Source organism: Ailuropoda melanoleuca, chromosome 1 (assembly GCF_002007445.2).
Source record: "Ailuropoda melanoleuca isolate Jingjing chromosome 1, ASM200744v2, whole genome shotgun sequence".
In the NCBI taxonomy this organism is placed as follows: domain Eukaryota; kingdom Metazoa; phylum Chordata; class Mammalia; order Carnivora; family Ursidae; genus Ailuropoda; species Ailuropoda melanoleuca.
The window spans coordinates 161,746,331-161,758,454 of NC_048218.1; positions in this window are offsets into that span (position 1 = coordinate 161,746,331).

Here is a 12,124-nt window from a genome sequence, read left to right on the forward strand (position 1 = left end):
AAAGTCTTTGCCACAATTTCTTTTGCCTGGAACTTGACTTTCTAACTCCACAGTGTCCAGGTCAGAAGTTTTGGTCATGCTGCAAGTATGTTTATATTATCACTTATTTGAAATGGTTATTGTAAGAAGGTTAAAAATACTTATGGAAATGGAAATGTTCATATCTTTTTGTACAATGAAAAATCATCACGATTATAATTTTTCCTTAGTGTGATTATCTCTTTAAATATAAACTCCGTAAGGTTTGGGACTGTACCTAGCACAGTGACAGGCATTCAGTGAATATTTATTAAATAAATACACATAAAGAATAATTTGAATCATTTTTCTGAAGGCTGTTTTGTAGGAATTGACGAATCTATTCTTTACGAAGTGATTGTTTCATTTTTATTTTCTTTTAATAAAGGATAAAAAGATTAACTTTAAATATCCTTCATAGTTTAAAATGGCTCCTAGATAAAAATATTTTTCTGTTTCTAATGGCAAAAAAGAATGTTGTCATTTTTAAAGGACAATAGAGCCTAACTATGTTGAAATCCATTTTAACCAAAAACACTCTCTCTTCTTTTTCTTCCCCTTAAAGGAATCCTCAATTTCTGGTTGTGTTAGATGTCATCAACTATCAATTTGTTTCTGCATACTAGAGAATAAAATCATCAAGGCAAGAATCTAATAGTATAGTCAAATAAATTAAGCTGTCTACTGGAATAACCAGGGGAAGGATTTTTCAATTTAAAGTCTTTTTCTTTTAAGGAGAGGATATTGGATAAGCTGCCTACGAAACATAATAGTTTTGGTTTTTTTTTTTTTCATAGAATGAAGCTATTCGGAATAAAAAGTGTTGGGAGAATTTTAGTGTAGGTAGAGATGTCTTTCTCAAAGAATTTAATGTCACTTTTTGGAATGTTTGATATAAGGTGGAAAGATTCATGGAGAATAAGCACTGTAGTTGTTTTCAGAAGGATTTTTGTTTTACAGAAAGAAGGGATATTCCAGAAAAATAGGACCACAAAAAGAATTAAATTATTGGCAAACTTTCTGTTTTATCACTGTATTCTGCTTTTACATGTATTCTTTCAATTGTACTTGACAAGGAAGAGTCATATATATAGTCTGAAGTGCTGGAACTTTGACGATCTTTACTGTTCTTCATTTCCTTGAAAGGTAAGTAATGTCTATATTGCGTAACTGTCTTGCATACCTTCTCTCCCTTCCTTTGTCTTCTCTCTCCTCTTTCCCCTCTTTTCTCCTCACTGAATCTCCACCCCATACTTTTTTTTTTTTTTTACCATTACTAGTTTGTTTAGAGAAAGATTAGTTACTGCTGAGGGAATTTTACAACAGATATTTGGGCAATATAAAATAAGGTACAGACTTAGATCATTATCATCATGTTTTTATAACTGTCCAAAAATGTTATACAGATTAATGTTTTAACATTTATTTGCTTTTACTTGAACATCATGATTCATTTTTTTCTAACATCAGCTCCACTTATGATAATCAGCTGATAACTACAAATTACAACTGTTATGACAAAATGTATATGAAAAATGCCAGCATAATTTTGATCATCACTATTGTACTTGCCTGACTCATGGGTTGTATCATCTTCTGCAGTCTGATTTATGATTCAGTAGATTTTATTTCCACTATATCTTTTCAGTCCCCACATAAGCATCAGTCATAGCAGATAAATATGTAATTACAATTTGCTATAGTAGAAAAACCTGGATAATTTCTTTTGGGCTTTTATAAGGATCTTCAGCTTTTTATTTAAACAATAAACTTGGTGCAGCTAAATGACATGTATTTTTCTGTTTTGTAGTGCTTAGAGGTTATTTTAAATTTAATTTTTTACTAATTAATGAGCATGACAAAATTATTTCATTTTATTTTTGCAAGTTGGAAAGGTATGTGGTTTTTTTTTTAACATGACTGTAGCACATTCATAGTAAAAATCTGAGCCAGAGTAGCCCTAGATAGCTTTAATGTTGTAGGGGAAGAAAACTTTCCCCTTCTTTTCTTCTAGGTTCTTTGGCTGGTCTAATAATTACATCAAAATAAGACAGATTAATTAAAAAGAAAATTTAATTTTGTATGCATAGGAGCTTGACAGAGGCATGAGAGGGTCAAAGACAGGCAATTGAGGCTTATATGCCATCTTGGGCTAAAGAGAAAAGGGTAAGCATCTGGGGCTCCAAAGGGAAGGAAGACAATTCACAGGAAGACGGGAAGAGCAAATTTTTGGTAAGCAAATGTTTGCCATGTCATGTGGATAAGTCTTTCTGATTAGAAGATTATCTCTGGTAATAGCTCTCTTCCTGGTATAGGCCCCATATCTAATTTTTTTTTTTTTTTTGTAGTTAAGGGGGAGGTAAAAAGCTCTTTGAGTCTGGTAGGCCTTGATTTGACTTCCTCTAAAATAATTCATATGCCAAAGTGGCAAATTATGGGGTATCCTGCCCGAACACCATCAATATAATTAAGTAAACCTTCAGACCCTGATATAACAATTGATTTTAAAATATACTTTGGTTGTTAGTTAGATCTACTGCTTTCAATTTTCACCTCCTTTTGTATTAAAAATTTATGACGTGTGGAAGTGTTATTTTGTTTCATAATGAAAGCCTATGCACAATTACTGTAGTGCACAAGGTGGAGTGTGTGCTAGGCATTATGTCTACATTATCTCATTTAATCTTCACAATAGCCCTATAAAGTACAAGTAATATTCTTCTTTTACAGAGGAGGAAGGAAAGTGAGGCATGAAGGGCTAGGTTCTTGACAAGGATCACATTTATCATCGTTGAAATTACGTGTGGGACACCAGGATAGATGCTGAAGACACCAGGAGGTATGAGTCTTTATTCTAGAAAATCTTCAGTATGGTTTTTTAGACAAGGCATATTTGTGGGAAAAAAAAAAAGAAATAAGAATTTCTTTGTAAGTGCCATTAATCCTACAGTAGTATCTCATAGGAGAGGTGAGTCAATCTTGGGGTCAGCAAACCCACCTGAGACTCCATTCTAGAGAACAAAATGAAGTACATCTCCACTATTTTTGCTCCCCTTACATTCTTGAGAGTTAAAGTCTATTTCTCCTTATTTTCTTGAAATGAAATGGAAGGATAAATTCTGTATAGGAAATAAAATGTTCTTAGATAACAAGCCATACGTTACTTCACTACTTTGGTAAATTAGAAGCTTGTTAGTTTCAAGTATAGAGATAATTTTCTTGAATGGCTGGCAGAAAGATTCACTATATGTGTAAAGAAATAAATTTTAATATCTGTGCAAGTTTAATTTTTTAATCAAAATACTCTATTGTAGGAGATATGCTCCCTTTAATAGAAACAGTTTGTAATTGAAGCTCATTTTTCAGGCCAAAGCCAGTGCCAGGGACCATCTATGTAGAACAAGTAAATAATGTAATATGGAATACAAAACTGTCAGTTCTGGTGTGAGTAAGAGATTAAGGTGAATGTATTAACTCTCACACCAGTTTGAGGGAAATGCCTCTCAATTTTAGGGAAATCAGACACAGGCTAAATAGTTTTTGCTTTCATTCTTTATTATCAGTGTTTGAGAGAAAGGGAACAGAGGCATTACATGTAGAGAGAGTAGAAAAGTGTTATGTACCTCAGTGTTCCCAAACTTATTGTGTTCATTATACACTTTTGAAGAGTAGAAATTACAGCAGGCCATTTGAGGGATTTAAAACTTTTTTCCTTAAAAAAGTTTTGGGAAATAGAAAATTCATTCACAGTTATTGTATTCTTCACTGTTATTGTTTAAGACTGTTGACTCTTCTAAGTAAGCTCTCCTGCATACTCAGAGGCATCATTCAATTCTTAATGTTCTACCAAATCTAGGAATAAAGAAATAGGAAACTTTGAAGACTATCGCAGTCTAGAAGTTGAGAATCAATTCCTAGGTAGAGAACTTTTGACAATTTTAGGATTCTGGTTGAATTGACAAAGGAAAATTTTATTCTTTATGTATTGCTTTTTGAAAATTAAGAAATTAGAGGCATTAAACTATACCTTAGACTTTTTTGTTGCTTCTTAAAGTTGTATTTTTTGTAATGTTTATTTTTTATTACTAAATGTAGATGGAAATAAGAAGAAGTAAAAGGGGCACCTGGGTGGCTCAGTCAGTTAAGTGTCTGACTTTTGATTTGTGCTTGGGTCATGATCTCAGGGCCTTGGGTTCAAGCTCTGCATTAGGCTCTGGGCTGGGCATGGAGCCTGCTTGAGATTCTCTCTACCCCTCCCCCCGCCCTTGAGCACGAGTGCGCGCTCTCCCTCAAAAATAAAAATAAGCGGAAATAAAATACCACATTTCAACAGCTTAAAAAAATAATTTTTTAAAATTAGTGTTTTCCATTTCATTTTTTCTGCAGAGTTTAAAAAAGATCTGTTATTTTAATGTTGGATATATAATAGTTTGTTCAGATAAAAATCAAAACTTTTTCATATTATTATGAAATTTGCATAAACCTTTTAAAATGGCTTTAGAAAGTATTCTCTTAGGTAAATATATCATAGGTCACTTAATTTCATGTTTTTTTTTTTTTCATTCATTCTGGTAGGACGAGATAGGGTTAAGTTAGTTAGGTGAATTGGACTTAGAAGGTAGAACAGAAGTCTGGATTCTGAACTATTAACTTAATGATTAAAATTACCTAAATTAGAAGCAACTTAAAGATCAAGGTCCAGGACAAGATTAACAAAAACTATAATGCTACCCTCTGGCTCCATGGTTGATCCTTTAGTAGATCCTGGCATTCTTTCCATGAACCCAGGTACTTTTGCCATCACAGACTAGAGATTTAAGATATTCAGTTTCTAGGTGAAAGCCAAGGATCTGAAATTAGAGACTGTAACTATCAGGTCTAATTTGTCAAAGAGAAAATACAAAGATCCAGGAAACAGGAGCAGAAAGAGACAGGGTAGCACCAATAATCAGAACATAGGAATTTGAACTGGGGGGTAAAGGTAATTTTCCTACTGATGGTCTTGTACTTATTTGCTAAATGTATTTTCTCTAAGTATATTCAAGAAGTCTCTGCATTATGGTGTGATGTTAAAGGGAAAATAATAAGGTTATATATTAGAATAATAGTAATAGTAATTTTTTCTTAAGTTTCTAAATTTTCTGTAGTATGATTATATTTACTGTTATAATTAAACTAATTTAGAAAGTATTCAAATAATTTAAAGACTATCAATTATAATGAATTCTTTTTTTTGATATTTTATTTTTTTATTATTTATTTATTTATTTTTTAAAGATTTTATTCATTTATTTGACAGAGAGAGACAGCCATCGAGAGAGGGAACACAAGCAGGAGGAGTAGGAGAGGAAGAAGCAGGCTTCCCACTGAGCAGTAGGGAGCCCGACTTGGGGCTCAATCCCAGGACCCCGGGATCATGACCTGAGCTGAAGGCAGACGCTTAACGGCTGAGCCACCCAGGCGCCCCGATATTTTATTTTTTACCAAGTTTTTAATTCCAGCATAGCTAACATTGTGTTATATCAGTTTCAGGTGAATAAATACAGCGATTCGACCATTTTATACATTATTCAGTGCTCATTGTGATAAATGTACTCTTTAATCTCCATCCCTGCCCCTCTGGTAACAATCAGTTCTTTATTGTTAAGAGTCTGTTTCTTGGTTCCTCTTTTTTTTCCCCTTTGCTCATGTGTTTTGTTAAATTCCACATATGAGTGATCATATGATATTTGTCTTTCTCTGACTAATTTTGCTTAGCATTATACTCTCTAGCTCCAACCATGTTGTTGCAAATGGCAAGGTTTCATTTTTTATGGCTGAGTAATATTCCATTGTATGTGTAGGTGTACACACACCACCTTTTTAGCCGTTCATGTATCAGTGGACACTTGGGTTCCTTCCATAATTTGGCTGTTGTAAATAATGCTGCAGTAAACATAGGGGTGCATGTCCAAAACCTATGGACACTGCAAAGGCAGTCCTAAGGGGAAAATACATAGCCATCCAAGCCTCACTCAAAAGAATAGAAAAATCTAAAATGCAGTTTCTATATTCTCACCTCAAGAAACTGGAACAGCAACAGAGGGACAGGCCTAACCCACTGACAAGGAAGGAGTTGACCAAGATTAGAGCAGAAATCAATGAATTAGAGACCAGAACCACAGTAGAGCAGATCAACAGGACTAGAAGCTGGTTCTTTGAGAGAATTAATAAAATTGACAGACCACTGGCCAGACTTATCCAAAAGAATAGAGAAAGGACCCAAATTAATAAAATTATGAATGAAAGGGGAGAGATCACAACCAACACCAATGAAATAGGAAGAATCATTAGAAACTTTTATCGACAGCTTATGCCAATAAATTAAACAACCTGGAAGAAATGGATGCCTTCCTGGAAACTTATAAACTACCAAGACTGAAACAGGAAGAAATAGATTTCTTAAATAGGCCAATTAACTATGAAGAAATTGAGTCAGTGATAAACAACCTTCCAAATAATAAAACTCCAGGCCCAGACGGTTTTCCTGGGGAATTCTACCAAACATTCAAAGAAGAAATAATACCTATTCTCCTAAAGCTATTTCAAAAAATAGAAACAGAAGGAAAGCTACCAAACTCATTCTATGAGGCTAATATTACCTTGATCCCCAAACCAGGCAAAGACCCCCTCAAAAAGGAGAATTACAGACCGATTTCTCTAATGAATATGGATGCCAAAATCCTCAANTGAAGGCAGATGCTTAACCGCTGTGCCACCCAGGCGCCCCCAAACATAATGAATTCTAACCAAAAATTTCTTGGTAGATAATATGTGTTTCAGATGCATGTATCTGAATTAGAGCTAAACTTGGGGTCATAGGTATCAGGTTTTAGGCCAAACTGCTCCATTACTATGTATGCTTTTGATTCTAATTCTGATGTGTATTCCCCCCCACACTATCAAGCAGTTCTCTGACATGAGCAGGGTGTCCTACGATTCAACTGATTTCTGATACTGTCTTTCTAGAGATGGTGTCAGCTTCCACATGTTGATGGCTAGGATCCATGAAACTGCCCCTACTTCAGATGCCAATCACAAATCCGGGTGCTTCTGACCAACTGACTATAAATTAGAGGTTCCTGAGTCCTCTTTCTTAGGCTTGATTAATTTGCTAGAGTGGCTCAGGAACTCAGGAAACTAGTTTACTTAATAGATCACCAGTTCACTGTAAAAGAATATAACTCAGGAACGGCCACATGGAAGAGATGCGTAGGATGAGATGGTTGGGAAAGTATGTGGCCACGGAGCTTCGATGTTCTCTCTGAGTGTACCACTCTCCTTAAATCTCCAGATGTTCACCAACCCAGAAGCTCTCCATACCCAGTACCTAGGTGTGATTGATAAATTATTGGCCATTGACTATCAATTCAACTTCCAGTTCCTCTTCCCTCCTGGGAGGTCATGGTGGGTGAGATCGAAAGTTCTGACCGTGGGATTGAAAATTCTAACCGTGGGATTGCACAGTTGGTTTACCTGGCTTTTTAAAATTCACTACATGAATGTAAACTCTGGTGTGTTTGAAAGAGGTTTGTTAGGATATCACAGCACCATTATGGTTCTTATCACTTCGGAAATTTTAAGAGTTTTAAGAGTTCTGTGATAGGAACAGGGACAGAGACCAAATGTATGTAATTCTTATTATAAATGACAATATTACGATATGCAAGTCACTTTTTTTCTATCTGGGTTTCTACTTTCTTTTCTATAAAATTGAGATAAAATAGTATCTACCTCTTGGACCTGTTGAAGAGATTTTGATAATGTCTTTGAAAATTCTTGGTAATGTGCTTCACAAACGTAAGCTATTGTGGAAGTTTTAGGATGATATAAAACAAAAGCAAGTTCTTTCAAGTTTTGAAAAATGTTTAAAAAATACAAAGTGAAAGTTAAATAAATGTTATAATCAAGGAAGATAGTCTTTTTCTTTCCTTTTTTTATAATTTTAAGATTTTATTTATTTATTTGAGACAGAGAATGAGTGGGGGTAGGGGCAGAGGGAGAAGGAGAGGGAGCTATTCCTAGGTCAGATCTCCTGAAACATGATAGCTCCTGGGGTCATGGCATTCAAGGTGGTACTTGTGTGGGGCACAGGCAGTGTTAAAAAATTTGCACTGCAAAAAATTTTTTTTTGTACTGAGCCTAGGGCACTAGCCTGCAGGCTTAGAGTGGGCAGGTCCTCGGGAGAATTCATGGGTGGAGCACACTGCTAACAGGTTGGATAGCAAGTGTCTGTGCAGCATTGCCTCCTGCAGGTGGTTCTGTGTTTATCCTGAAAGGCAGGAGAGGAGAATGGTGACTGCCAGCTACTTTGTTCTCAGACAAGCCCCGCAACACCCTCTGAAATCCTTATAACCAAATCTTCCTCCTGTTTGCCCAGGCATTGTGCAAACTGTTGATTCTACATTGCCTCTCTGTGGGCTATTGTCTTTGTAAGGGTAGGGACCCAGCCATCACTAACCCTACTTGCTTGCCTACTGCTGAGTCCTTTAAAGCTCCAGGCTCCAAGTCCCACTGATTATACAAACTCATACATTTCATTCCCTCTGGTTTTCAAGAACAGACATTGTGGGGATTTGTTTTCCCTGTGTGGGCTCCCTGGTGCTTTTCCCTCTTTGCACCTGCAGCCCCATCCCTCCTATGGGCAGCTCCCAACCACTGTTTCCGCCCTTCATAACCTTTCCAGTGTGGCTCCTTCTCTACATTTAGTTGTGGTTTGTTCTGCTAGTCTTCCAGTTGCTCTCCAGTTTATTGAGTTGGATGGGAGTGATATCTAGTCATAAACATGGGTTGGGGTGAGTTTAAGGTCCTCTTACTCCACCATTTTTCTGGCACCCCACTATATCCACCCTGTGTCTTTTGATTAGAGCATTTAGACCATTTATATTTAAAGTAATCATTGATGGTTATGTACTTTTGTTACTGGTTTTATGATCGTTTTTGTAGGTCTTCTCTGTTCCTTCTTTTGTAATCTTTCCTGGTGATTGATGACTGTGTGTGTTATGCTTGGCTTTCTCTCTCTTTATTTCTTATGTATCTTTTATAGATTTTTGGTTTGTGGTTACCATGAGGTTCATATATAACATTCTAAGTATATAACACTCTATATTAAGTTGATAGTCACTCAAGTTTGAACACATTTTAAAATAATTTCTCTTTTACTTCCCTCTCCGCGTTTTATATGTATGTTGTCATATTTTACATCTTTTTATTTATAATTTTCTGACTTCTAATTACGGCCTTTCTTTTCTACTTAAAGAAGTCCCTTTAACATTTCTTATAAGGCTGGTTTAGTGATGATGAATTCCTTTAACTTGTTTGTCTGGGAAACTCTCTCTCTTTCAAATCTGAATGATATCTTTGCTGGGTAGAATATTCTTGGTTGTAGGTTTTTTTCCTTTCACTTCTTTGAATATGTAATATCACTCTCTTCTGACTTGCAAAGTTTCTGCTGAAAAATCAGGTTATAGCCTTAGGGGGCTTCCTTTGTATGCAACTATTTGCTTCTCTCTGGCTTCTTTTAAATTTCCCTCTTTATCTTAATCTTTATCATTGTAACCATTATGTGTGTTCATGTAGATCTCCTTGAGTTCATCTTCTTTGGGGGTTTCTCTGTGCTTCCTGTACCAGGATGTCTGTTTCCTTCTCTAGGTTAGGGAAATTTTTAGTTATTCTTTCTTCCTTCCTTTCTTTTTTTTTTTAAGCTTTAATTTAGAATCATTTAGATTTACAGAAAAGTTATAAATATAACATAAAAGATTTCTAAATACCCTGTTCCCAGTTTCTCCTATTATTAACATCTTACATTACTATAGTACATATATCACAACTAATGAGCTAATATTGATACAGTATTTTTGTTTTTAAAGATTTATTTATTTGTTTTAGATAGAGAGCACAAGTGGGGGAGGAATAGAGGGAGAGGGAGAGAGAATCTCAAACAGAGATTTTCTGCACTGAGTTGGAGTCTGAAGGATCCCATGACTCTGAGATCATGACCTGAGTGGAAATCAAGAAATCAATAGCTGGTCACTTTACCGACTGAGCCACATAGGTGCCCTGATGCAGTAGTTTTAAACTATAGTCCATATTTTATTCTAATTTTTCCCTAGTCTTTACCTAATATCTTATCATAACTTTTAGAGTTGCATGTGGGGAGGGGCAGAGGGAGAAAGAATCTTAAGCAGACTTCTCACCCATGATGGAGCTAGATGTGGGGCTGGATCTCATGACCCTGAGATCATGACCTGAGCTGAAATCAAGAGTCAGATGCTCAACAAACTGAGCTATCCAAGTACCCCTTTTCATAATTTTTAAATGTGCATTAAATATTAAAAATTATGGTATATGGAGGAATAGTCTAGTCCAGTTATTCTCAATCTTTAAAAAAAGATTTTTTTTCAGTATAGTTGACATACAATGTTACAGTAGTTTCAAGTGTATAGCATATTGATTCAACATCTCTATAAATTAAGCTATGCTCACCACAAATGAATCAGCTATTATTTTTTTCAAATAATTTTCTGCCCCTTTCACTCTCTCTTCTCCTTCTGGGACCCCTATAATGTGAATGTTATTATGCTTGATGTTGTCCCAAAGGTCTATTAACCTATCCTCATTTTTTAAAAGTCTTTTTTCTTTTTGTTGTTTTGCTTGGTTGCTTTCCACTACCTTGTCTTCTAGGTTGCTGATCTGTTCTTCTGTGGCTTTTAATTTGCTGTTGATTCCCCCTAGTGTACTTTCTATTTCACTTATTGTATTCTTCAACTCTGATTGGTTCTTTCAATATTTTCTTTGTTCAAGTTCTCACTGAAGTTATCCAATCTTCTCTAAAGTCTGGTGAGGGGCTTTATGAGCAATACTTTGAACTCTTTATCAGTTAGGTTGCTTATCCCCATTTTGTTTAGTTTTTTTCTCAAGTTTTCTCTTATTCTTTCATTTGGAGCATATTCCTCTGTCCCTTCCTTTGGTTTGACTTTCTGTGCTTGTTTCTATGAATTAGGTGAAATAGCTGCCTTTCCCAGTCTTGAAGGAGTGGTCTTGTGTAGGAATGTCCCCTGTACAGACTTTGTGTGCCTGGTGGCTTTGGCTGGCTGGGTGGAGCTGGGGTGGGTGTGGCTGAGGCACTCTGTGCAGGTGATGTCCTGGTGGGATGGGTGGAACTCAAGTGGGTCAGCCGGGGGTGCTGTGGGATTCTTTGCACCCGGGCAGCTTTGATGAGATTGCCTTTACTGTAATGGGTGTCGGGTGGGGATTTCCTGGTGGACACCGTGCTGGGGCAACCTTGGTGGACAGCTAGAGCTGGGGTGGGCACTGGTAGGTGAGGGACACCTTGGGGGGACTGCTAGACTTAGTGTGGAATGGGCATCTGGGGCTCACTGAGGTGGCAGGCCAACTGGAGCACCATGGCCATGTTCTTATCTGTACTACCAAGGTGGAAGGGAAATGTAAACCATGGTGTTGCCAGCAGTTATGACTCTGGAGACAATTCCAACAGTTCCCCCACCATTTGGTGAATCCTCTAAGATTAGTAGATGGGTTTCCTCACTTAAAGTCTAGTTGCCTTTTAAATTGTTTTCAATGTTGTGCCCCAGGTCAGGTGAATCTGTGTTTGGTCTCTCAGTGCTATCCTTTTCTACTGTAGTTCCTAGTATTTGCGGTACAGTTCCTGATGTTACCATGTTTCCGTCTCTCCTGCCATTTTTTATATGGTTCCTATACCTGTTGTCCTGCAGAAGGTGTTCATTCAGTCCTCAGTTCTTCAGGAGGAATTATTGTATATGTAGGTGTAGATTCAGTACATCCATGAAATCAGGTAAGTTCAGGGGTCTTGCTATGCCACCATCTTGGACCAGGCACTCCACAGGAATCTTTAGTAGGTCTTTATATATTAGAGAAATTTTCCCTTTGTTTATGATAGGAGTTGGTAATGTTTTTTGTAAGCACAACAAAAAGGCTGTTTTGTGCTCTCAAAGTTACTCACACATCCCAGGACTTGGATATCTCTTACAATCTGTGGTGCTCTTCTTCCTACCTTACCCAAGCTAAATAACTAATGGAGATAGTC